The following is a 24,588-nucleotide window of genomic DNA, read 5'->3' as shown; positions in this document are numbered from 1 at the left end:
CTCCACGGTATGGTGCGGTGCCAGTGAAAATATAATGAAAAAACTAAACTCCTTGCACAGAAGAGGTGCTAAGCTTATTGTAACCAATCCTTATCTGTCCACGTCAGAAAAGTTGAAGGTAGCCAATATTCTTCCACTTCAACAGCAGTTTGATTACAACATCTTAATTCTAATGTACAAGGCGCTCAATGAGCTGGCCCCACCAAACCTAAATGCATTCTTGACTAAAGCTTCCGAGCGTTATGTGTCAAACAAATCTATATATATATTACCAAGGACTCGCATAGATCTATACAAAACTAGCTTTGCTTTTGTGGGACCTTCTCTGTGGAACTCTCTTCCTTCGAATGTACAAACGTGCCGTTCATTGAACGCATTCAAAACCTCCCTCAGGAAACACATACTGAGGTCTTCATAAGTTACGCTGCCGGTATTGTAGCTAGCTTTGTTAATTATAATTATTTTATTACTCTGAAATATTGACTGCTGCATGCCTACATAATGCTAAATCTACCTGTCTTGGTAGGCTCACTGTGTGCTTGTTGAATGGCACTTAGTTGTGTGTATATTATTATTAGTATTATATGTGTTCCTCCTTGTGCGTCTGCGTGTGAGTGCGCAAATGTGATTGCGTAATTAATGTTCCATTCTGTAATTGCTTTATTGATGTTCCATTCATGTATTTTCTACTACTTTTCTCATTTATTATTACTGTATGCTTGATGTTTCTATGATTTTAGTCGGGCGCACGCGTGAATATGTGTTTGTGTGAATGTAAAGGGCACATTGTAAGATTAAGCCTATGGCCTAAAATGTCTACCCTTTATGTGAATAAAATGTTCTAAGTCTAAGTCTAAGTCTAAGTCTCTCTCTCTCTCTTTCTCTCTCTCTCTCTCTCTCTCTCTCTCTCTCTCTCTCTCTCTCTCTCTCTCTCTCTCTCTCTCTCTCTCTCTCTCTCTCTCTCTCTCTCTCTCTCTCTTATTTGTTTTTGTGTTGTTGTTGTTGTTGTCCGAGAGAGTCTTTGACACACCTTGTAAGAAAGGTGATTCGAAAACAAGAGGATTTATTTCTAACCACAAACTTGGCCAGCTTGCAGTCATAGTGCTTTTCGTGCTTTTGGACTTTTACGCATTTTGACACTGCGCTGGTTTCTATCTTGCATTCTGTCTTTATTTTCTTCTTTGTTTTCTGGAGCTATGCGAACCCATGAGTTGTTATGGAAAAGGACGGGCGCTGTGGCCTAGTAGATAAGACATCGGCCTCCTAATCGGAAGGTCGTGAGTTCAAATCCCGGCCGCGACCGCCTGGTGGGTTAAGGGTGGAGATTGTTTCGATCTCCCAGGTCAACTTATGTGCAGACCTGCTAGTGTCTTATCCCCCTTCGTGTGTACACGCAACCACAAGACCAAGTGCGCACGGGAAAGATCATGTAATCCATGTCAGAGTTTGGTGGGTTATCGAAAATACCCAGCATGCTTCCCCGGTTTACGTCAAATATATCTTTACGTCATTTCCTTTCTGTCTGACATCTATTCCAAATCTGAAGATCTCTGTTGGACAAGAAAAATCAAGGGAACTGAAACACATGTTCAACATGGTTATATCTTGTGAGATTGTTCTGAGAGCGCATTTCACCTGTCAATATGCATCATGTCAGGTGAGTGATTGGCTGACCCAGGTCACGTGATGCTTTGACTGACAGTCCCCTTTGCGGCTGTCTAATTTGCGGTATCGGTTAGAAAATGGTTTTTTGGTCGAAATTAGAATGTAATAAATCCGATGACTGTTAGCAAATGAAAACAGACATGTCTCACACATGATACCAGCATGAGCCGGTAGCTGTCTTATTTTTTGACATATGTCTGTTATCATTTGTTGACAGTCAGCATATTAGAAATTACGGTTTTATTACCTTCTATAATTACCTCCCAACATTTGTGTTCAAACCGATCATATGAACGTCTAACAAGTCGAGTGTTACACGCTGAGTTTGGGTAGTCTTTTCAGACTGTACTTTCTCCTTGCACTGTCTTTGTTTCGTTTCTCTATCATGTTTCTCCTCTGGAAGCAGTAAATATAGCACGTGTTCGCTATTTTACAGCTGTGTTTCCTTAACTTCGCTCTGTTACAGCTGTGTTGCCTTCACTTCGTTCTGTTACAGCTGTGTTGCCTTCACTTTGCTCTGTTACAGCTGTGTTACCTTCACTTCGCTCTGTTACAGCTCTGTTGCCTTCACTTCGCTCTGTTACAGCTGTGTTGCCTTAACTTCGCTCTGTTACAGCTGTGTTGCCTTCACTTGGTTTAAACATAAGTTTATTTTAACAAAGGTTACAATCATGACATGTATACAAAGTTCACAGAAACAGCAACAAGCTAGAAGCTTATAGTGGTGTTCCTGCATGACATTACAACATAAGGCGGTAACGGGTGAAAAATGTGTCTCAATAAACCAAATCTATTAATAACGTAATGAACGTTGCATAATGATTATAAAGAAAGACAGTAAAGGAAGGAAGGAGGGAAAGAAGATGAATAAAAGAAGAGGGATGGGTAGGAGATGTGCAGAAGTTTAAGTTGTTGTCCGGCTTGTAGAGCATTTATTCTGACTTACCCAAAGCGGCCTGAACGTTCAATGAACGAGTGTACGGTGGAAAAAATTTTCCTGTTCAAATCTAAAGAATACTGTCTGTCTCCGTTTAAAAGGTGGGGGAGGTGAATTGTGTGATTAGGGAGGGTATGTATAGTTTCTTGACGTGCTTCGCGATAATTTGGACAATCGAATATGAAGTGTTGTACGGATTCGGACGGGAATCCACAGTCACAAGATGCATCTGTAGCAACGTGACGTCTCACTAGATCGTTATTGAGATCACTTATATATAACCTGAGCTTACAGTGAATTATTTGTGACATGCGATCTCCAGAATAAAAATAACACGGCGGACTTAAATCGTTTTTTGACAAAAAGTGCTTAAATTCACTTTGGGAATCACTAAGGTTTATATAGTCTGGTAAAGAATTCCAGAGTTGTGTAGTAGATGGGAGAAATGAGTTTCTATATAATTCAGTTTTAAACGATGGAACTTTCCTGTCTAGAGGTCTGCGCCGGTGATATGGGTTATTAGTTGATATCAATGGTGGCAATATCGCTAATAAGTAGTTTGGCACCTTGCGGTGAACGATCTTGTGAAATAATATCAATTTATGACGTTTTCGCCTCTCTAGTAATGAAATAAAGCCTGACTCATCGTACAATTTTTGATGGCTTGTACCGCGGACTGCTCCAACAATGGTTCGAATTGCATCTAAGTGAATACTTTCGAGCTCGGTGGCTAACTCCTTAGGGCAGTTGTCCCAGAGAACATCAGCATAATCAAAATGTGGCAATATGAAGGATTTATACATTGTTTCTAAAGCTTTTCTGCCTAGTCTATATTTATAAGATCTTAAGCAAGCTACTAGCGTACGGCATTTTGCTATAACAGATTTAATATGTAACTCCCACTTACCGTTATTCTGAATAATAATACCAAGATGTTTATGACTTTCAGTTTCTTGTAAAATTGTGCCACCGAAGTTCAAAGGGATGTAATCTGGATTTCTTTTCCTGCTTATATTCAGAAGTTTTGTTTTACTTTGATTAAATTTAACTTTCCACTGACTAGCCCACTGGTCGATTTTTTCAAGATCTGAGTTAAAAATATCTGTTCGCATCTGAGAATTTTCCAGGCTTAAATACATACTTGTATCGTCGGCAAACAGTTTAATAATGGATTCAACGTTATCAACTATGTCGTTAATGTAAACCAGAAAAAGGAGAGGTCCTAGAATAGAGCCTTGTGGAACGCCTGTTTGCACAGGTAAGTAGCTAGACATACTTCCTTTAAGCACCACTGCTTGTTTTCGATCAGTTAAATAGTTTTGCAACCAATTAAACATCTGACCTCGAATCCCTAGTGCAAATAACTTTCTCAAAAGACCTTTGTGCCAGACTCTGTCAAATGCTTTGGAAATGTCGAAAAAGATTGCCTGGACAGTAATGCTGTCGTCGAGTGACTTGCAAAAGTCGTTATATAGGCATGTTAACTGGTACACAGTGGAGTCACCGGGAATAAAACCAGACTGGGAAGGTGTGATTATGTTATTCGATACAAAATAATCAAACACATGTTTCTGAACACATTTTTCAAGGACTTTACCTACGCAGCTTAAGAGTGAGATGGGACGATAATTTGAACAGTCTCCTTTGTCCCCCTTTTTAAATATCGGTGTTATGTGTGCTGTTTTCCATATGCTTGGAAATACACCCTCATTTAATGATCTTGTAAATAAAATAGATAGAGGTTCTGCTAGTATAGGTAAACTTGCAATAAGAATCTTATTATGAATTTTATCAGGCCCGACAGCTTTAGATGTATCAAGACTTTCTATTACACTTTTCACTTCTTCAGAAGTCACGACCATATCGTCGACAAAAAACTCAGCATTATCTATATCGGGAACATTATCGTCTGTGTCGTTTATTTCTGATTGTTTAACAAAAGACATATTAAATAATTCAGCCTTTTCCTGGTCTTCAAAATAGGTTTTACAATCAACTGTTAGTGGCGGGATTTCGTTTTGGTCAGAGCCTTTCTTTGCCATAAACCTGTTAACTAACTTCCACCACTGCTTCTGACCAAATTTCTTTGGATCAGATACGGACCGGTCAAGTTCCTCTAAATATTGTTTCTTTCGCGTTCGAATAACGTCTGTGTATTGGTTTCTTATCTTACGAAAGAGTTCCCAAGCTTGTGGTGTGTCTACATGCACAGCAATAGTATGAATAAATCTTTTTCGGTCTTTTAATTTCAAAATATATGATGTGATCCAGGGTGTGTCTCCCTCCCGAATGGTGACTTCCTTGACAGGCAAGCAGGTTTTCACGATCGAATACAACTGCTCCGAAAAAAGAGAAGCTGCGGTATGAATATCTTCTAAAGTCACTATGTTTGACCAATCAATTTTCTGTAACTCAACTATTAACTTTTGACCGTCTAGTTTGCTATAATCTAAAATTGTTCTTTTTGAGTGTGATCTTTTCTTCAAATGATGCTTTAAATAAACGACTGGTACGGAGTGATCACTACAAATGGGAGGAATAACTTCTACTTTATCAACAATGTCAGTGCTTGGGGTAATAATCAGGTCGATACAGGTGGACGTATCTTCAGTTATCCGTGTGGGACTTGTAACTAGTTGCTTTAAGCTATTCAGATACAAAATGTCTGTGAGTTGCTTTGGTGGGTTGTCATTAAAATCGGAATTAAAATCACCAAGAATTATGAATTTGTGAGGGGTGGCCATAACTTGTTTAATAGAAGAATCGATCAGTTGCCAATAAGCAACAGGGGCACTAGGTGGCCGGTAAAACGAGCCTATCAATATAGTTTCTTGATTCAATTTGGTTTCGATCCATGTGGCTTCAAGGTTAGGAATCAAAAGATCTGTTCTCTCTTTACAGCATAAGTAATCTTTAACATATATTGCCACACCACCGTGTGCTCCGTCTGGTCTGTCTCTCCGCACAAGTGGATAGAAACCATTAATATTAAATTGGTCTTGCATCTTACCAGCAGGTAACCAAGTCTCAGATAAAGTTACTATGTCAAAATCTCTAATTTCACTTTCCACAATATCAAGTTTGTTCCTCAAACTTCTGGTGTTTAAGTGTGCTACTATAAGTTCACCTTTTTCTAACGGAGAAACTGGTCCCGGATTCGGATTAATGTCCCCACATAACATCAGTTTCAAGACTAAAAAAACTAATATTACAAAACAAAACAGCGTACTTATAGGAATCGAGCGTACTTCACGGTTGCTAGTATTTACTGAGTCCTTTTCAGAGTTATTTTGTCGCGATTCGTTGGGACTGTAACTATAGACGAAGTGTAGAGACCATAATACAATAGCTAAGTTCACACCATTTCCTCTTCTAACAACTATGGCTATTGCTATACAAGCATCAAGAACATTGTAAAATAATACTTTCTGTGAGAGAGTTGCCGCCTTGGAACAGAAACCACCGATTCTAGCCCTGGAAGTTAGAAAATCAACAGGCATTTAGGTAATGGCATCTCTGAAGTACATGCTTAAAATCCAGGGCCGAAACGGTGGTACTCTACCCCACGCCGAACAACGGGAAAAGTGGCTGCACAAGGGACAGAGGCTAGCTCTCACATAGCCTCTGGGGAAACAGAGCATGACTTTATACAGAACACAAGTAAGAAGGAGAGTAAGGAAGAATAAAGAATAAATGTGTTTTCAAGACAAAGTAAAGTAAATGGATACGAAGGTGATATGATTATCGGGTAAGTGAATAGGTCACGCGGATGGCTGTGAAGACATTCTACGTCAAATACACAATATTGCATGTGTTATACAGCAGGGTGAAATATGAGTAGCATTTGAATTAGGCACAGCTATGTACATTTGAGTATTAAAGTATTAAAGTATTAACACAAGAGTTGGACGATGTGGTGTAAGTTAAATTGATGTAGCCGGTACGATCATGAAAAATGAGAAGGTAAAACGAAGTGACCATGGCAAGGGTGAAGACATATAAACAAAAGTATTATGCATTCACTATAAGACTATACATACTTGTATTACAACGATGTTGACAAAGCTTTGGATACATTACATGTTAACAGTGGTTTGACACGGCAAAGTCGAATCTAAGTATTTAAAGCAATGAAAAGATTCGCACGCGGGCATGCGTCGAAACACGACACTTACCCCCGGTCGTTCACATGCACACACACACACACACACTGAGTCCTTTTCAGAGTTATTTTGTCGCGATTCACTTCGCTCTGTTACAGCTGTGTTGCCTTCACTTCGTTCTGTTACAGCTGTGTTGCCTTAACTTTGCTCTGTTACAGCTGTGTTGCCTTAACTTCGCTCTGTTACAGCTGTGTTGCCTTCACTTCGTTCTGTTACAGCTGTGTTGCCTTCACTTCGCTCTGTTACTGCTGTGTTGCCTTCACTTCGCTCTGTTACAGCTGTGTTGCCTTCACTTCGCTCTGTTACAGCTGTGTTGCCTTCACTTTGCTCTGTTACAACTGTGATGCCTTAACTTCGCACGGGTTTGCCCGCGTCGTGGATGTTGACCAGGACTGATGAGATCAGCTGATGAATAGAATCGGGACTATATGGCAGAAAAGTTTATTGAAGACCAGTTGTTTCTTTTTTTCATTTATGTAAATAACTAGCACATTAACGGAACGTTTTTAGGTTATAATTATAATCCTCACAGTAATTGTTGTCTGACATTCCGCAATGGAAAAATACCCTTCAAAACTTCTCCAAAATGTATTTTTCCCAACTGTGCCTCTATATACATGTATCAGCTTACAAAAAGTACGCGGCTGTTTTTTGTCCCCATTAAAACCAACGATGAGTACATCACGACCCGGATGTGCAGCAGTGTGAAACGTCACGAGGGTCCGGGTACACGTATCGCGTGGCCGCGCTGAAGCCTTTATCTTGTAAAGACCAGTGTCGTCACAGCTCAGTCTGTGTCTCTACCAACCTGTCGTCAACACGTGTTGCAGGCAGTGTAGTGTTTAGATGTAACGGCGTGTCTTCGCCCTGTGGGAAATAGTGTAGTGTTCGCCCGACAGTCTAAAGTGTGATCTGACGTCCTGACGAGTCCTGAGAAAGAAACACTGACTGAAGCTTACGAACCGTGAGAAAGAAACACTGACTGAAGCTAACGAACCGTGAGAAAGAAACACTGACTGAAGCTAACGAGTTGTGAGAAAGAAACACTGACTGAAGCTAACGAGTCGTGAGAAAGAAACACTGACTGAAGCTAACGAGTGGTGAGAAAGAAACACTGACTGAAGCTAACGAGTCGTGAGAAAGAAACACTGACTGAAGCTAACGAGTGGTGAGAAAGAAACACTGACTGAAGCTAACGAGTCGTGAGAAAGAAACACTGACTGAAGCTAACGAGTCGTGAGAAAGAAACACTGACTGAAGCTAACGAGTCGTGAGAAAGAAACACTGACTGAAGCTAACGAGTGGTGAGAAAGAAACACTGACTGAAGCTAACGAGTCGTGAGAAAGAAACACTGACTGAAGCTAACGAGTTGTGAGAAAGAAACACTGTTTGGAGCTAACGAATTGGGGGAATAACTGTGGATTGCTTTGTTCAGAGGTAAGAGTGTGAAAGTAGATTTGACTCATTTAACCTTCACCGTGTTTGCGAGTACGACCTAGAGCCGAATAAACACCTATGCATCTTTAAATCCTTTGGCATTTTTGCTTAAGACTGGTGTACAGAAATTTAGCAAAAATACTAATATATATATATTCAATTTTTAATTCAAACTGTCTATGACATTTTAAGGCAGTCTGCTGGATCATGGCACACTTTTCGGATCAACATTTCCTTAACAGTGTGAACTTATTTACTATCTGGGTTATTGTAAGTTATTCCGTTGTTCATGTTGTATATTTCTCATATAATTGTTGTTGTTACCAGACCGTGTATTGAGGCCATTGTTGTCAGCGTTCTGCCCGTGTCTCTGCAGAGAGGTCGTGTTGCTTTCCTGTGTCATATCAAAGTACTGGCCTGGCTTGGAGAAGTGTAATGTCAGCGTTCTGCCCGTGTCAGAGAGGTCGTGTTGCTTTCCTGTGTCATGTCACTGAAGCTCGCATTTTTCATGATCCGCTAACTTCGACCATTATTTTTAATAATCACTGAGACTCGGCATTTGACCTCTACTTATTCCCCCCTCTGCTTCTTTCTCTCTGTAAACGTGTAGGGCCAGTTATTTTTCGGTAACTTACCCAACAACCAAAATCACTTACCCAACAACGGGCTTGAATCCTCGATAGCTCACAGGTTGATGAGCTAGACTTTGAGGGAACTACTTTAGCGATTGAAAAGTTCCGAACGCTCTAATGTACGACATATACATCTCTAGACCAAGCAATTCAAACATACTGCTTTTAAACTAGCAACTACAGGCTTGAACACATTAATCTCCAAATAACATCCGTGAGTTTGGTTGTTTTCTAAATCCAAATGTAACTATCAGTGCAGAGAAACTCGCTTTAGATCTCTTATGATTGCAACCAAACTTCCAAGGCAAGTAACTCTCGTACTTCTTCTTCTTCCAATAATGTTCAGCGATCAATGAATTGACCATTACTAACATGTTGGCGAAGTGCAAGTGTGTGTCCTTAAAGGCATATTAACTCGATGAATATACACGCTAATTGCTTTACCAACAGCTGGAGACATGCTAAATTAAGTTCCCTGCAAAATATTGTGGTCTAGGACTCCTTAAATGTTGAGATATTTGAATTTTTATTTTGATCTAGATCGTCCTATTTATAGATTTGCCAACAGAGGGAACGTTGACGCAAGGGAAATAACTCCGCGTCTTTGTTGACATCCTCACTTTTTCAGAGGCTAGAACAAGCTGTAATGCATGTATATGGTCCGCGCATTGCGACATATCGTCATTATATGGCCTTATGATGCATTTGACATCGATTGTGGGCAAACTACACTTTGTAAACACGGGAGCGCGTACATATGCCTTTAACATAAAATGAAATAAAAAAGAGAAGAAAAAACAAGTCGCGTAAGGCGAAAATACAACATTTAGTCAAGTAGCTGTCGAACTCACAAAATGAAACTGAACGCAATGCAACGCAGCAAGACCGTATACTCGTAGTCCACCGCTCACGGCATAGGCAGTGAAATTGACAAGAAGAGCGGGGTAGTAGTTGCGCTGGGAAGGATAGCACGCTTTTCTGTACCTCTCTTCGTTTTAACTTTCTGAGCGTGTTTTTAATCCAAACATATCATATCTATATGTTTTTGGAATCAGGAACCGACAAGGAATAAGATGAAAGTGTTTTTAAATTGATTTGGAAAATTTAATTTTGATAATAATGTTTATATATTTAATTTTCAGAGCTTGTTTTTAATCCGAATATAACATATTTATATGTTTTTGGAATCAGCAAATGATGGAAAATAAGATAAACGTAAATTTGGATCGATTTATAAATTTTTATTTTTTTTACAATTTTCAGATTTTTAATGACCAAAGTCATTAATTAATTTTTAAGCCACCACGCTGAAATGCAATGCCGAAGTCAGGGCTTCGTCGAACATTACCCGACCAAAATTTCAACCAGTTTGGTTGAAAAATGAGGGCGTGACAGTGCCGCCTCAACTTTCACGAAAAGCCGGATATGACGTCATCAAAGACATTTATCAAAAAAATGAAAAACACGTCTGAGGATATCATACCCAGGAACTCTCATGTCAAATGTCATACACAGATAGACACACACACACACACACACACACACACACACACACACACACACACGCACATACACCACGACCCTCGTCTCGATTCCCCCCTCTACGTTAAAACATTTAGTCAAAACTTGACTAAATGTAAAAAATAAATAAAAGGAGAAAAATAAAAAATAAAATAAAAAAAGAAATAAAGATAAAAACAAAAATAAAGAGGTGGGGCAGGGGGAGGGCGGTTACTGTGCCTGTATGGCCCTCATTGCCCTCAAGCAGAAGGCATTATAGGAGGGGGCCTCGACAACATCTGATGGGAGGGAGTTCCAGTCGACAGTGGTCCTCGGGAAGAAAGAAAACTTTCTGTAGTCTGTGCGGCACGGGATTTTTCCCAGCTGTTGGCTGTGGTTGCTGCGACGTCCACTTCGAGGTTGCCGCTTGAGGCCGACGCAGGAGACGCAGGCTTGATCGTTGAGAATCTTGTGGAGCATAGCGAGTCTGGCGCAGCGACGTCGTTGTTGTAGCGTAGGCCACTCGAGTAGCGTCAGCATATCTGTGACACTAGAGGTGTTATGGTAGCGGTTTGTGGCAAATCTGGCTGCTCTGCGCTGAACCTTCTCAAGGGTTGTGATGAGCCTGTCGGAGTGTGGGTCCCATACTGTGCAGGCGTACTCAAGAATAGGGCGGACCATTGTCTTGTAGGCCAGCATTTTGGTGAGGCTGGAGCATACCTTCAGGTTTCTGCTCAGGAAGCCCAGCGTCTTGTTGGCCTTGGAACAGATGTTCTCGATGTGCTGGGTGAAGTCTAGTTTAGTGTCTAGAATGACCCCAATATACTTGGTGGAGGTGACTCTCTCCAACGTCTGGCCGTGGAGGGTGTAGTTGGAGAGAGGGGGAGAATGGCTTCTGGTGAAGGGCAGCACACAGCACTTGTCTGGGTGGAAGGCCATGTCCCATTCTTTTTCTCATTGTTCTAGGCGTTGGAGGTCCTCCTGAAGCTTGGCTGGGTCTTCTGCGCAGGTGATACACCTGTAGACGGCTGTGTCATCAGCAAAGAGTCTTGAAGGGGAAGATATCTTGGAGGGGAGGTCATTGATGTAGCAGAGGAAGAGGCAGGGCCCTAGGACAGAGCCCTGGGGGACTCCGGTCTTCACTTTGACAAAGCTGGATTGCGCACCATCCACCACGACTGACTGCGTGCGGCCGCTGAGGAAGTTTGCGATGAGGCTGTTGGTCTTTCCTCGTATGCCGTAGTGGTAGAGCTTGTGGCAGAGCAGACTGTGGTTTACACGGTCGAAAGTTTTGGCAAAGTCTAACACCACTGCCTCCGTTGTAGTACCACGTTCCATGGCTGCAGAGACTTCTTCGATGAACTCGAGTAATTGTGTCTCGCACGAGCGGTGTTTACGGAAGCCGTGCTGTTGGCCGGTCAGGATGTTCTTGGTTTCGAGGTGGTTCATGATGCCACTCACTAAGATGTGTTCCAAGAGTTTTGAGCAGATACAGGTGAGCGAGATGGGGCGGTAGTTGGAGGGCTTGTAATGCTCACCCTTCTTGAAGACGGGGGCAACTGTGGCTATTTTCCAGTCAGAGGGGACTTGTCCGGAGTGTAGAGATGAGGAGAAGATGGAGGTTAGGATGGGAGCCACTTCCTTAGCGAGTTCTTTGAGAACTATGGGTGTGAGCCCGTCAGGTCCTGTGGCTTTGTGGGGGTTGAGATTTGTCAGAAGTTTCTCGACTCCCTGGGTGCTGATGGAGGGTTCATCCATGGCTGGATAGTCGTCAGGGGAGTCAGGCATGGTGCACTTCGTCCTGAACTCTGCTTCTGAGTATGTAGTTCCTTCGCTGAACGCCTTGAAGAACTGAGCATTTAACTCTTCAGCTTTGAGTTTTGGGTCGGTGATTAGCTTTCCATTTGACTTGAGGGCTGAGACACCAGAACTGTTTGAGCGTTGGTGTTTGATGTAGGTGAACAGCTTTTTGTGGTCAGGTTTGGGGTCGGCTTGGGGTTTGGAGTCGTTTTCGGGAGTGGAGGGGGGCTGGGTGAAGATGTTTTCCTGGTATCGCCAGTAAGACCGGCGCATTTCTGTTTGGATTTTTCTGTTCAGGCTGTTGATTTCCTTGTCTTGTTCGGGGTTGCCAGATTTTTTCCATTTTCTATAGAGTCTGTCTCTTTTGCGTACGATTTTCTTTATTTCGTAGGTGATCCAGGGGTATGAGGATTTCAGTCGAGGTGTTTTGGTGGGTATGTGTTTCTTCATACTGTCCAGGAGTGCCAACTTGAAGCGCTGCCAGAGGTCTTCTGTAGGCGTATCCTCTGTCTCCCTGAATTCGGCCTGGAGATCAAGCATGTCCTGTTTCATTTCCTCCCAGTTGGCTCGTTGGAAGAGGAGGATGGGACGGGCTATGTTCTTCAGGGTCTCAGGCCGCGTGGTGTATTCAAAATATACAATGCGGTGGTCGGAGAGGCCAGGTATCACCTCAACGCGTGGGATCAGTGATGGGCAGTTAGTGAGAACAATATCCAGGGTACTCTGTCTAGCGATAAGAGTAGTTCCGCTTCTAAATTTTCTGAACTGAGTTGCTTGGACAAAAGACTGCAATCCGACGGTATCAGTAATCACTGAGACTCGGCATGTAACCTCTACTTATTCCCCCCTTTGCTTCTTTACCTCTGTAAACTTGTAGGGCTAGTTATTTTTCGATAACCTCCAAGCAACCAAACAAATAGCGAGCCTGCAACAGCCTGAATCCTCGATAGCGCAATGGGTTGAGAAGCTGTTCTGTGTCGGTACTACTTTTGCGACTGAAAAGTTCCGAACTCTCTAATGTACGAAGTATACATCTCTCAAGCAAACAATACAAACATACCGCATTTAAATTAACAACTACAGGCTTGAACACATGAATCTCCATATACAATCCATGAGTTCGGTTGTTTTCTGAATCTAGATCTGCCTCTTCGTCCGGTTTGAACTTGCCCAGTAACTGGTTGCAGTAATGTAGTTTACCGACTTTGGAAATGGGGGTCCCAATTTTGCAAATCACCACAAAAGTGCACTTTCTTCAGCCAATCAGTCTATGCGTTCAAATCTCCGGAACTTACTCGCAAAAGTGATATGCACATGCGCAAATTACACATGCGCAAATTCCACGGAACTGGAAGTGGAAGTAGAAAAAATACTCGAAAAAACGATCTGCGTACGTACAATTCCAAAATGGCCGCGGAACTGTTAATCGGTGTATAGTAAATGGTTACAATGTGTTGACTCTGCATGAAGAGTCAGACCTGATCACACCAACTTTACTATTCACACTTATGCAACCAGTTATTCTATTTAGATATTGGTAATCGTTCATGTAATTCGTCGCTGGAGTGTCTAAATTACGGCGAATCGAAAGTGCCTTAGGATTACTCCCCTTTAAGATGAACATGTGCACTATCTGTTGCTAAAGGATCGCCACTGGCAACAATACTTTTCTAATTGCAACATGATGTTGTTGTTTTAGGTGAAACAGGGCGAGCACAATGGCGAGCCAGCAGGGAGGCAGCGGATCCATTGCAAAGAAACCACGTCTGGTAGGCCGCTGTCACCGTGTTGTGATGTGTATCATTCTGTGTTCTTAGCTGTGGTGTGTTGTCCATCGTTTTAAAAGTGTTATGCTGTCAGCCGTGGTGTCCATTGTGTTGTGTTGTCCGTCGTGTTGTGTTGTCCATTGTGTTGTCCATTGTGTTGTGTTGTTGATTGTATGGTGTTGTCCATCGTGCTGTGTTGTCCATCGTGTTGTGTTGTCCATCGTGTTGTGTTGTCCATCATGTTGTGGTGTCCATTGTGTTATATTGTTCACCTTGTTGTATTGTCCATTGTGTTGTGTTATCCATCATGTTGTGTTATCCATTGTGTTGTGTTGTCCATCGTGTTGTGTTGTCCATCGTGTTGTGTTGTCCATTTTGTTGTGTTGTCAATTGTGTTGTGTTGTCCATCGTGTTGTGTTGTCTATCGTTGTCACGATCTAGTGACATAGACCAAGAAAGTGTCACTCAGTGGGGTGCCTTCTCTTGGTCAATTGCGACAGAAAGCGCCTGTGCGTGAGTCGGGGCTATACGGCAGATTTTTGCTGACAGCGCAGAGCACGGACGTTTTGTGGCGCACGGATTTTTCGGGGGTAATTCTGCTGGCGAGGCAGAATTGTCGATAGCTGAACTTGATATGTGACAAGATCAGTCACGTGTTTTTGTCAAGGTTGTCTGTCTGAGACACCGTAACTTGGCACTTGACACTCAGCGGCAGAAGAAGAAGGTTCGATACAGCGGCCTCTAGAGTATGAGGGTCTTCACCGAATAGAATATTCGGGCACTCTAGAGGAACTTCAACGAGATATCACCTTCTCACCGCCACATGTTCGCTGAGGACGAGTCGTCAATCTTCCTTCGCCGTGCGATGGTCTTCGCATAAGTATTCGGCAAGGGTTTTTTGGATGTTGTTGTCACTGTTGACGAACAGAGGCCATTCCAGGGAGGAAGCAGGTTTTGCTTCCATGAGAGTGCTACATTCATAGGCTGTTTGAGGTAATAAATCATTATTTAACGCTGTTGACGAGTCTGTGTTTGTGGAATGAAATACTCTCTGTTGTTCTTTCCAGGTTAGCGCATAATTTGCTCTCTGTGACGCTAAAATACTAATCTGTATATGGTTTTTGCAGATATGGAGAGAAGGAAGGAAAATAGCTGAGTTGTTGTAAAAGTTCGTTGTGCAGGCCCACGTGCTCTATGAAATATGTAAAGGTGACGTGTTTGATGGTGGAGGGTAAAAGGTTGCGTGGCATGTTTAGTGCACCGATGCTTTTTGTTACAGCCTCTCTACCTACTATTGTCTACTGCGTTTTCCTACGCTACGTGACTGCTGTAACTGGGTCATCGCTGTTGCTGTTTTTTCTGCTACTGCTGCTGGGATAACCGGAGAGGCCGTCACCGTCTGCAGGGGTCTTCCGGCAGGCAGTGACGTCACCTACAGGACCACCCTTTATTGCCAGCAGTGGAGTGAGGCGCCTGACTTCCCCACGATTCCCTGCTTCGTTCCACGCCAACCGGCACTCCAATCGACGAAGCAGTAGTGGGGAAGAACTATTTACGGGACGTCCACTCGTAGCAGAAAGCTAAGTGCACCGTGCTATTGCGCCTTTTTCCACCAAGTCATCCTTTTATATTTGTGATTTCTTTTGAGTGGTAACAACGTGAGGGTGTGATACCTGCTTTAACCAGCGCTCTTTGACAGACAGCTGTATTTTCTTATCTTTACACGGGATCAGCGTGTTACTATAATTTTCTATATTCTAACTGGCATTTTGTCAGTGACCACGGGTTTTTCACGTTTTGTGAACGTAAAGGAACATATTTTGAGTGAAGTCTCGAGGGAGGTGGCGAGTTTTTATATAAACAGGCGTCTGAAACTTATACTTTTGTTGTCTCTATTTAATTGTATGACTGCGAGAGTGGATCGTGGTGTGGTTAGTTAGTTAGTAGTAACTAACCGTTTCATAATCACCTTAAGTGATATATTGAAACGTGACAATCGTGTTGTGTTGTCCATCATGCTATGTTGTCCATCATGTTGTGTTGACCATCGTGTTGTGTTGTCCATTTTGTTGTATTGTCCATCATGTTGTGTTGTCCATCGTGTTGTGTTGTCCATCGTGTTGTGTTGTTCATTGTATTGTGTTGTCCATTGTGTTGTGTTGTCCATCATGTTGTGTTGTCCATCGTGTTGTGTTGTCCATCGTGTTGTGTTGTGCATCACGTTGTGTTGACCATCGTGTTGTGTTGTCCATCGTGTTGTGTTGTCCATCGTGTTGTGTTGTTCATCGTGTTGTGTTGTCCATCATGTTGTGTTGCCCATCGTGTTGTGTTGTCCGTCATGTTTTTTTTTGTTTTTTTTGTTTTTTGTTTTTTTGTATTTGCCAAGCACATCATTGTGGGGCTTTTAATCAGTAACATGCATCCGTCTACAATGTATCATCATTCATCCTTCAACATGTATCATAAATGGCAAGTATAAATATATATACAACATTAAGACATAACAGACAGACGAGAGAGAGAGAGAGAGAGAGAGAGAGAGAGAGAGAGAGAGAGAGAGAGAGAGAGAGAGAGAGAGAGAGAGAGAGAGAGAGAGAGAGAGAGAGAGAGAGAGAGAATGAGAGAGAGCGAGAAAGAGAGAGGAAGAGAGAGAGAGAGAGAGAGACAAGAGAGAGAGAGAGAGAGGCGGGGGGTGGGGGTGGGTAATGATGGTGGTGGTATTTATAATGTATACTTAATTATCAAACGTTCCATGAACAAACTTCACCTCGTCTCGACTTATACAGTACTCACAATCTTCTAATGTACATTTCATTTTCCAATATACTATTCAAATCGTATCTATCACCATACTTATATTTACTAATACACATTTTTGCAATCAAAATAATGTGATTAATTACCTTATTATTTTGGCATATATTATTAGGTTGATAACCAAACAAGACATCGTGTTCTGAGAGGTGCACATTTAATCCTGTATTTCTAAAAATATAATGGACAACATTTTCCCAAAAGCTCGTCAACTTCTCACACTGCCAAAAAAAGTGTTCAACATAATCAATGTGTTTACAAAATGTACATAATTTTGTTTGTCTAATTTTCATTTTATTTAATAATATATTCGTGGGATAAATGTTATGTAAAATTTTCCATTGTAACAATCTCAATCTTTCTTCTTTTGTACATTCGCTTGCTAACAGCCAATAATTGTGATCTAGTTTAACCTGATATTTATGTAACCAAAATGTAACAGCGCAAGGCTCGCTCGCTTTAGACTGGACTATCAGCATGCGAAACTTTCTCGCGGAAGGGTTAGTGATCACAGGGTTCCGCGTGTCAAGGTCATTATTGTGTTCGCCTGCTCGCGGGCTGGCTGTGTTTTTGCGAAGTGCAAGCGCTCGCACAGCGGTCTTCATTGCGCCGTACTCAAAAAATCTAGAGGGACTGTATCCTATCTTTGTGCACAGCTGGTTAAAAGGAATCATATCTCCGTTATCCCAAATATCTTTCACCGTATCTAAGTGTGCTTCTATCCATTTTTTAAAATATAAGCTTTTATTTTTATACATCACATTTATATTGTTCCATAAACATTGATCACCAAAGCGATCTTCTCTCTCATAAATCAATGCTTTATTATGGATCCATTTTAAGAGAACTTCTTTCCAAAAGTTTGATCGAATGCATTCAATACCTTGAAACAGTTTTAGTGGTGTTGTGGCTTTAAAACAAAGTAAATTTCTTCCCAATACCTGATACAGACTTAATGGAATCGTTGTCCACGGTTCATATTTTCGTTGTTGAAGTTTTGCTGCCCATGTGAGTAAAAAAGAAGTCTGCATATCGTGGACGTTTATCATGTTAATACCACCTTCTTCCACCACATTACACAATACATTTCGTTTAACTTTTTCAAAGGCTTTTGTATTTGAATACTTCCTTTTCCAGAGAAATCTGAACAAAATAGTATTCAACTTATCGAGAACTTTAACAGGGGCAAGAAGCGCCTGCATAGCGTAAACAAATTGTGAAACTAAGAAGGACTTAATAATACACAATTTGCCGCTTATACTTAAATTCCTTCTGCAAATGATTTGTTCAACTTTTTCAAGTCTTTTGGACCAGTTTTCCATAATTTCAGAGGCCGGGATGTCATTTTTAAAAATAATTCCCATGATTTTAACCTGGGTATTCCATTTAATATCGCAATATTTCTCTTGACAGTTTTTACGCGATCCCAACCACATTGCTTCCGTTTTACTTTTATTTAATTTTAAGCGAGATATATTGGAGAAATCATCAATGATTTCCAAAATCGTTTCCATGTCGTTTTTATCTTGAAGTAAAACAGTTATATCATCGGCGTACATAGCCAGTTTCAGGATACGCGATGTTTGTTCTGCAAAATCTACATCTGGTAAGGCAAATCCTTTAATATTGGGGTGACTTCGGATTTTGATTGCTAATAATTCTACAGCAAGCACGAAGGCCAAAGGTGAGAGGGGACATCCCTGACGGATTCCGGAATTCACACTTATTTCTTCCGAAATCCAGCCCATATAATTTATGCAGCTCGTGGTGTTTGTCATTAGAACTTTAATCCATTTCACAAATTTTTCGCCAAAACCAAATTTTTTAAAGGACCAGACCACATAGTCTTTTGAGATGGAATCGTAGGCTCGGGCGTAGTCAAGGGCAAGTAATATACCGGGTTGATTTCTTTCATTTGCGTAATTAATGACATCATCGATTAATCTAATCAAGTTACTTGCCTTTCTTCCCTTAATAAATCCTGTCTGATCTTCCGACACGAGGTCAGAAATAACACCAGATAAGCGCTGCGATAAACATTTTGCCAGCATTTTATAATCTGTATTGGTTACAGATATAGGTCTCCAATTCTTAAGGCTATCTCTCGGCAAATCTTTACCCTTATGAATTAACGTGATAACTGCTCTTTTCTGAGTATCTGACAAGTCACCGACTCTAAATGCATTTTGAAGGGAATTAACCACCATAATTTTTACTTTAGGCCAAAACAATTTCATGAAACTTGTAGTCAATCCGTCTAAACCTGGTGACGTCATGTTGTATTGTCCATCATGTTGTGTTGTCCATCGTGTTGTATTGTCCATCATTTTGTTTTGTCCATCGTGTTGTGTTGTCCATCGTGTTGTGTTGTCCATCATGTTGTGTTGTCCATCGTGTTGTGTTGTCTATCATGTTGTGTTGTCCATCGTGTTGTGTTGTCCATCATGTTGTGATGTCCATCGTGTTGAGTTGTCCATCGTGTTGTGTTGTCCATCGTGTTGTGTTGTTCATCGTGTTGTGTTGTCCATCATGTTGTGTTGTCCATCGTGTTGTGTTGTCCATCATGTTGTGTTGTCCATCGTGTTGTGTTGTCTATCATGTTGTGTTGTCCATCGTGTTGTGTTGTCTATCATGTTGTGATGTCAATCGTGTTGAGTTGTCCATCATGTTGTGTTGTCCATCGTGTTGTGTTGTCTATCATGTTGTGATGTCCATCGTGTTGAGTTGTCCATCGTGTTGTGTTGTCCATCGTGTTGTGTTGTTCATCGTGTTGTGTTGTCCATCATGTTGTGTTGTCCATCGTGTTGTGTTGTCTATCGTGTTGTGTTGTCCTTCATGCTGTGTTGTCCATCGTGTAGTGTTGTCCATCGTGTTGTGTTGTTCATCATGTTGTGATTTCCATCGTGTTGAGTTGTCCATCGTGTTGTGTTGTCCATTGTGTTGTGTTGTCCATCGTGTTGTGTTGTTCAGCTTGTTGTATTGTCCATCATGTTGTGTTATCCATTGTGTTGTGTTGTCCATCGTGTTGTGTTGTCCATCGTGTTGTGTTGTCCATTGTGTTGTGTTGTCCATCGTGTTGTGTTGTCTATCGTGTTGTGTTGTCTATCGTGTTGTGTTGTCTATCGTGTTGCGTTGTCCATCATGCTGTGTTGTACATCGTGTTGTGTTGTCCATCGTGTTGTGTTGTCCATTGTGTTGTGTTGTCCATCATGTTGTGTTGTCCATTGTGTTGTGTTGTCCATCGTGTTGTGTTGTTCAGCTTGTTGTATTGTCCATCATGTTGTGTTATCCATTGTGTTGTGTTGTCCATCGTGTTGTGTTGTCCATCGTGTTGTGTTGTCCATTGTGTTGAGTTGTCCATCGTGTTGTGTTGTCCATTGCGTTGTGTTGTCCATCGTGTTGTGTTGTTCAGCTTGTTGTATTGTCCATCATGTTGTGTTATCCATTGTGTTGTGTTGTCCATCGTGTTGTGTTGTCCATCGTGTTGTGTTGTCCATCGTGTTATGTGGTCCATTGTGTTGTGTTGTCCATCACGTTGTGTTGTCCATCGTGTTATGTTGTTCACCTTGTTGTATTGTCCATCATGTTGTGTTATCCATTGTGTTGTGTTGTCCATCGTGTTGTGTTGTCCATCGTGTTGTGTTGTCCATCGTGTTGTGTTGTCCATCGTGTTGTGTTGTCCATTTTGTTGTATTGTCCATCATGTTGCGTTGTCCATCGTGTTGTGTTGTCCATCATGTTGTGATGTCCATCGTGTTGAGTTGTCCATCGTGTTGTGTTGTCCATCGTGTTGTGTTGTTCATCGTGTTGTGTTGTCCATCATGTTCTGTTGTCCATCGTGTTGTGTTGTCCATCATGTTGTGCTGTCCATCGTGTTGTGTTGTCCATTGTGTTGTGTTATCCATCGTGTTGTGTTGTTCATCGTGTTGTGTTGTCCATCATGTTGTGTTGTCAATCGTGTTGTGTTGTCTATCGTGGTGTGCTGTACATCATGCTGTGTTGTCCATCGTGTTGTGTTGTCCATCGTGTTGTGTTGTCCATCGTGTTGTGTTGTCCATCATGTTGTGATGTCCATCGTGTTGAGTTGTCCATCGTGTTGTGTTGTCTATTGTGTTGTGTTGTCCATCATGTTGTGTTGTTCAGCTTGTTGTATTGTCCATCATGTTGTGATATCCATTGTGTTGTGTTGTCCATCGTGTTGTGTTGTCCATCGTGTTGTGTTGTCCATTGTGTTGTGTTGTGAATTGTGTTGTGTTGTCCATCGTGTTGTGTTGTCCATTGTGTTGTGTTGTCCATCGTGTTGTGTTGTCCATCATATCGTGTTGTTCATCATGTTGTGTTGTCCATTGTGTTGTGTTGTCTATCGTGTTGTGTTGTCCATCATGCTGTGTTGTACATCGTGTTGTGTTGTTCATCGTGTTGTGTTGTCCATTTTGTTGTATTGTCCATCATGTTGTGTTGTCCATCGTGTTGTGTTGTCCATCATGTTGTGATGTCTATCGTGTTGAGTTGTCCATCGTGTTGTGTTGTTCATCGTGTTGTGTTGTCCATCATGTTGTGTTGTCCATCGTGTTGTGTTGTCCATCATGTTGTGATGTCCATCGTGTTGAGTTGTCCATCGTGTTGTGTTGTCCATCGCGTTGTGTTGTTCATCGTGTTGTGTTGTCCATCATGTTGTGTTGTCCTTCGTGTTGTGTTGTCTATCGTGTTGTGTTGTCCATCATGTTGTGTTGTCCATCGTGTTGTGTTGTCCATCGTGTTGTGCTGTCCATCGTGTTGTGTTGTTCATCATGTTGTGATGTCCATCGTGTTGAGTTGTCCATCGTGTTGTGTTGTCCATCGTGTTGTGTTGTTCATCGTGTTGTGTTGTCCATCACGCTGTGTTGTCCATAGTGTTGTGTTGTTCATCGTGTTGTGTTGTCCATCATGTTGTGTTGTCCATCGTGTTGTGTTGTCCATCGTGTTGTGTTGTCCATCGTGCTGTGTTGTCCATCGTGTTGTGTTGTCCATCGTGTTGTGTTGTCCATCGTGTTGTGTTGTCCATTATATTGTGTTGACCATCGTGTTGTGTTGTCCATCGTGTTATGTTGTCCATCGTGCTGTGTTGTCCATCGTGTTGTGTTGTTCATCGTGTTGTGTTGTCCATCATGTTGTGTTGTCCATCGTGTTGTGTTGTCCATCGTGTTGTGTTGTCCATCGTGCTGTGTTTTCCATCATGTTGTGTTGACCATCGTGTTGTGTTGTCCATCGTGTTGTGTTGACCATCATGTTGTGTTGTCCATCGTGTTGTGTTGTCCATCGTGTTGTGTTGACCATCGTGCTGTGTTGTCCATCATGTTGTGTTGACCATCGTGTTGTGTTGTCCATCGTGTTGTGTTGTCCATCGTGTTGTGTTGTCCATCGTGTTGTGTTGTCCATCGTGTTGTATTGTCCATCATGTTGTGTTGTCCATCGTGTTGTGTTGTCCATCATGTCGTGTTGTCCATCGTGTTGTGTTGTCCATCGTGCTGTGTTGTCCATCGTGTTGTGTTGTCCATCGTGTTGTGTTGTTCATCGTGTTGTGTTGTCCATCGTGTTGTGTTGACCATCGTGCTGTGTTGTCCATCATGTTGTGTTGACCATCGTGTTGTGTTATCCATCGTGATGTGTTGTCCATCGTGTTGTGTTGTCTATCGTGTTGTGTTGTCCATCGTGTTGTATTGTCCATCATGTTGTGTTGTCCATCGTGTTGTGTTGTCCATCATGTCGTGTTGTCCATCGTGTTGTGTTGTCCATCGTGCTGTGTTGTCCATCGTGTTGTACGTGTTGTCCATCGTGTTGTGTTGTCCATCGTGTTGAGTTGTCCATCGTGTTGTGTTGTCCATCGTGTTGTGTTGTCCATCGTGTTGAGTTGTCCATCGTGTTGTGTTGTCCATAGTGTTGTGTTGACCATCGTGTTGTGTTGACCATCGTGTTGTGTTGACCATCGTGCTGTGCTGTCCATCGTGTTGTGTTGTCCATCACGTTGTGTTGTCCATCACGTTGTGTTGTCCATCGTGTTGTGTTGTCCATCGTGCTGTGCTGTCCATAGTATTGTGTTGTCCATTGTGTTGTGTTGTCCATCGTGTTGTGTTGTCCATCGTGTTGTGTTGTCCATCGTGTTGTACGTGTTGTCCATCGTGTTGTGTTGTCCATCGTGTTGAGTTGTCCATCGTGTTGTGTTGTCCATCGTGTTGAGTTGTCCATCGTGTTGTGTTGTCCATCGTGTTGAGTTGTCCATCGTGTTGTGTTGTCCATCGTGTTGTGTTGTCCATTGTGTTGTATTGTGCATCGTGTTGTGTTGTCCATCGTGTTGTGTTGTCCAACGTGCTGTGTTGTCCATAGTATTGTGTTGTCCATCGTGTTGTGTTGTCCATCGTGTTGTGTTGTCCATCGTGTTGTGTTGTCCAACGTGCTGTGTTGTCCACCGTGTTGTGTTGTCCATCGTGTTGTACGTGTTGTCCATCGTGTTGTGTTTTAACACGTACATTCTCACAACAAAAGAGGTCACTCGCATCGAACCTTTCAGGCGTGCTGCCAGTGCAGCAGGGAATCACGGTGCATCAGGCAAGGGGTGTGTGACTGCCGTGCGAACTGTACCCCGTGTACCAACTGTGCTGCTCTGGGGCCGGTAATATGAACAGCGTATTTTGGACGGTCGAGCAACCACAGTCGACTGACTGTCAAGTCAGTTGACTGCAGTCTGCTGACCGGCCGTGTTTTGACGGGTAATATGTGCAGCGCGGTAGCACTGACAGTCGGCTGACTAGACAGTCAGCCGCTCAGTGGTATTTTTAGAACATTACAACTTCCGATGTAAACATCGGTCCTGTTTTGGCGGTACCGGTATCTAAATTTCGGCGCCGACCCTAAACTTTTTTTTTCCAAACTCAAATTTTTTAATTTTTTTTTTGGGTGGTAAAGGACAGGGTGAGAAAATTTGATCATTAAAAATCTGAAAAATGTAAAAAAAATATTGTTTTTAGAAAACGATCCAAATTTACGTTCATCTTATTCTCCATCATTTGCTGATTCCAAAAACATATAAATATGTTATATTTGAATTAAAACCAAGCTCTGAAAATTAAATATAAAAAAATTATTATCAAAATTAAATTATCGGAATCAATTTAAAAACACTTTCATCTTATTCCTTGTCGGTTCCTGATTCTAAAAACATATAGATATGATATGTTTGGATTAAAAACACGCTCAGAAAGTTAAAACAAGTAGAGACACTGCGGTCGATCGACCGAAAAAGGTGCCTGTAAGCCCAACCGCAGTCGGGCGACTGTTTTCAGTTGGACCGGCAGTTGTTCGCGCTCATATTACTGACTTTTGCGGTTCAACGTCGACCCACCGTCAGTTTCACGGTCAGCCGACCGATGACTAGCTACATATTACCGGACCCAGGGGCCGGTAATATGAACAGCGTATTTTGGACGGTCGAGCAACCACAGTCGACTGACTGTCAAGTCAGTTGACTGCAGTCTGCTGACCGGCCGTGTTTTGACGGGTAATATGTGCAGCGCGGTAGCACTGACAGTCGGCTGACTAGACAGTCAGCCGCTCAGTGGTATTTTTAGAACATTACAACTTCCGATGTAAACATCGGTCCTGTTTTGGCGGTACCGGTATCTAAATTTCGGCGCCGACCCTAAACTTTTTTTTTCCAAACTCAAATTTTTTATTTTTTTTTGGGGTGGTAAAGGACAGGGTGAGAAAATTTGATCATTAAAAATCTGAAAAATGTAAAAAAAATATTGTTTTTAGAAAACGATCCAAATTTACGTTCATCTTATTCTCCATCATTTGCTGATTCCAAAAACATATAAATATGTTATATTTGAATTAA

At 41.9% G+C, this 24,588-nt stretch overlaps 1 long non-coding RNA gene across 1 annotated transcript; it reads left to right on the top strand.

Annotated features, from left to right (window-relative positions):
* Positions 1-7,102: 7,102 nt before the first annotated feature.
* LOC138954693 (uncharacterized) lies at positions 7,103-23,361 on the top strand. Its single transcript, XR_011451938.1, has 3 exons — positions 7,103-8,203; positions 13,835-13,904; positions 23,263-23,361. It is a non-coding gene; the product is annotated as an uncharacterized lncRNA (long non-coding RNA).
* Positions 23,362-24,588: the final 1,227 nt, after the last annotated feature.

This window comes from Littorina saxatilis, unplaced genomic scaffold (assembly GCF_037325665.1).
Source record: "Littorina saxatilis isolate snail1 unplaced genomic scaffold, US_GU_Lsax_2.0 scaffold_546, whole genome shotgun sequence".
Classification (NCBI taxonomy): domain Eukaryota; kingdom Metazoa; phylum Mollusca; class Gastropoda; order Littorinimorpha; family Littorinidae; genus Littorina; species Littorina saxatilis.
Note: the sequence above shows the minus strand (reverse complement) of the source record. Positions and strands in the feature narration are given on the sequence as shown.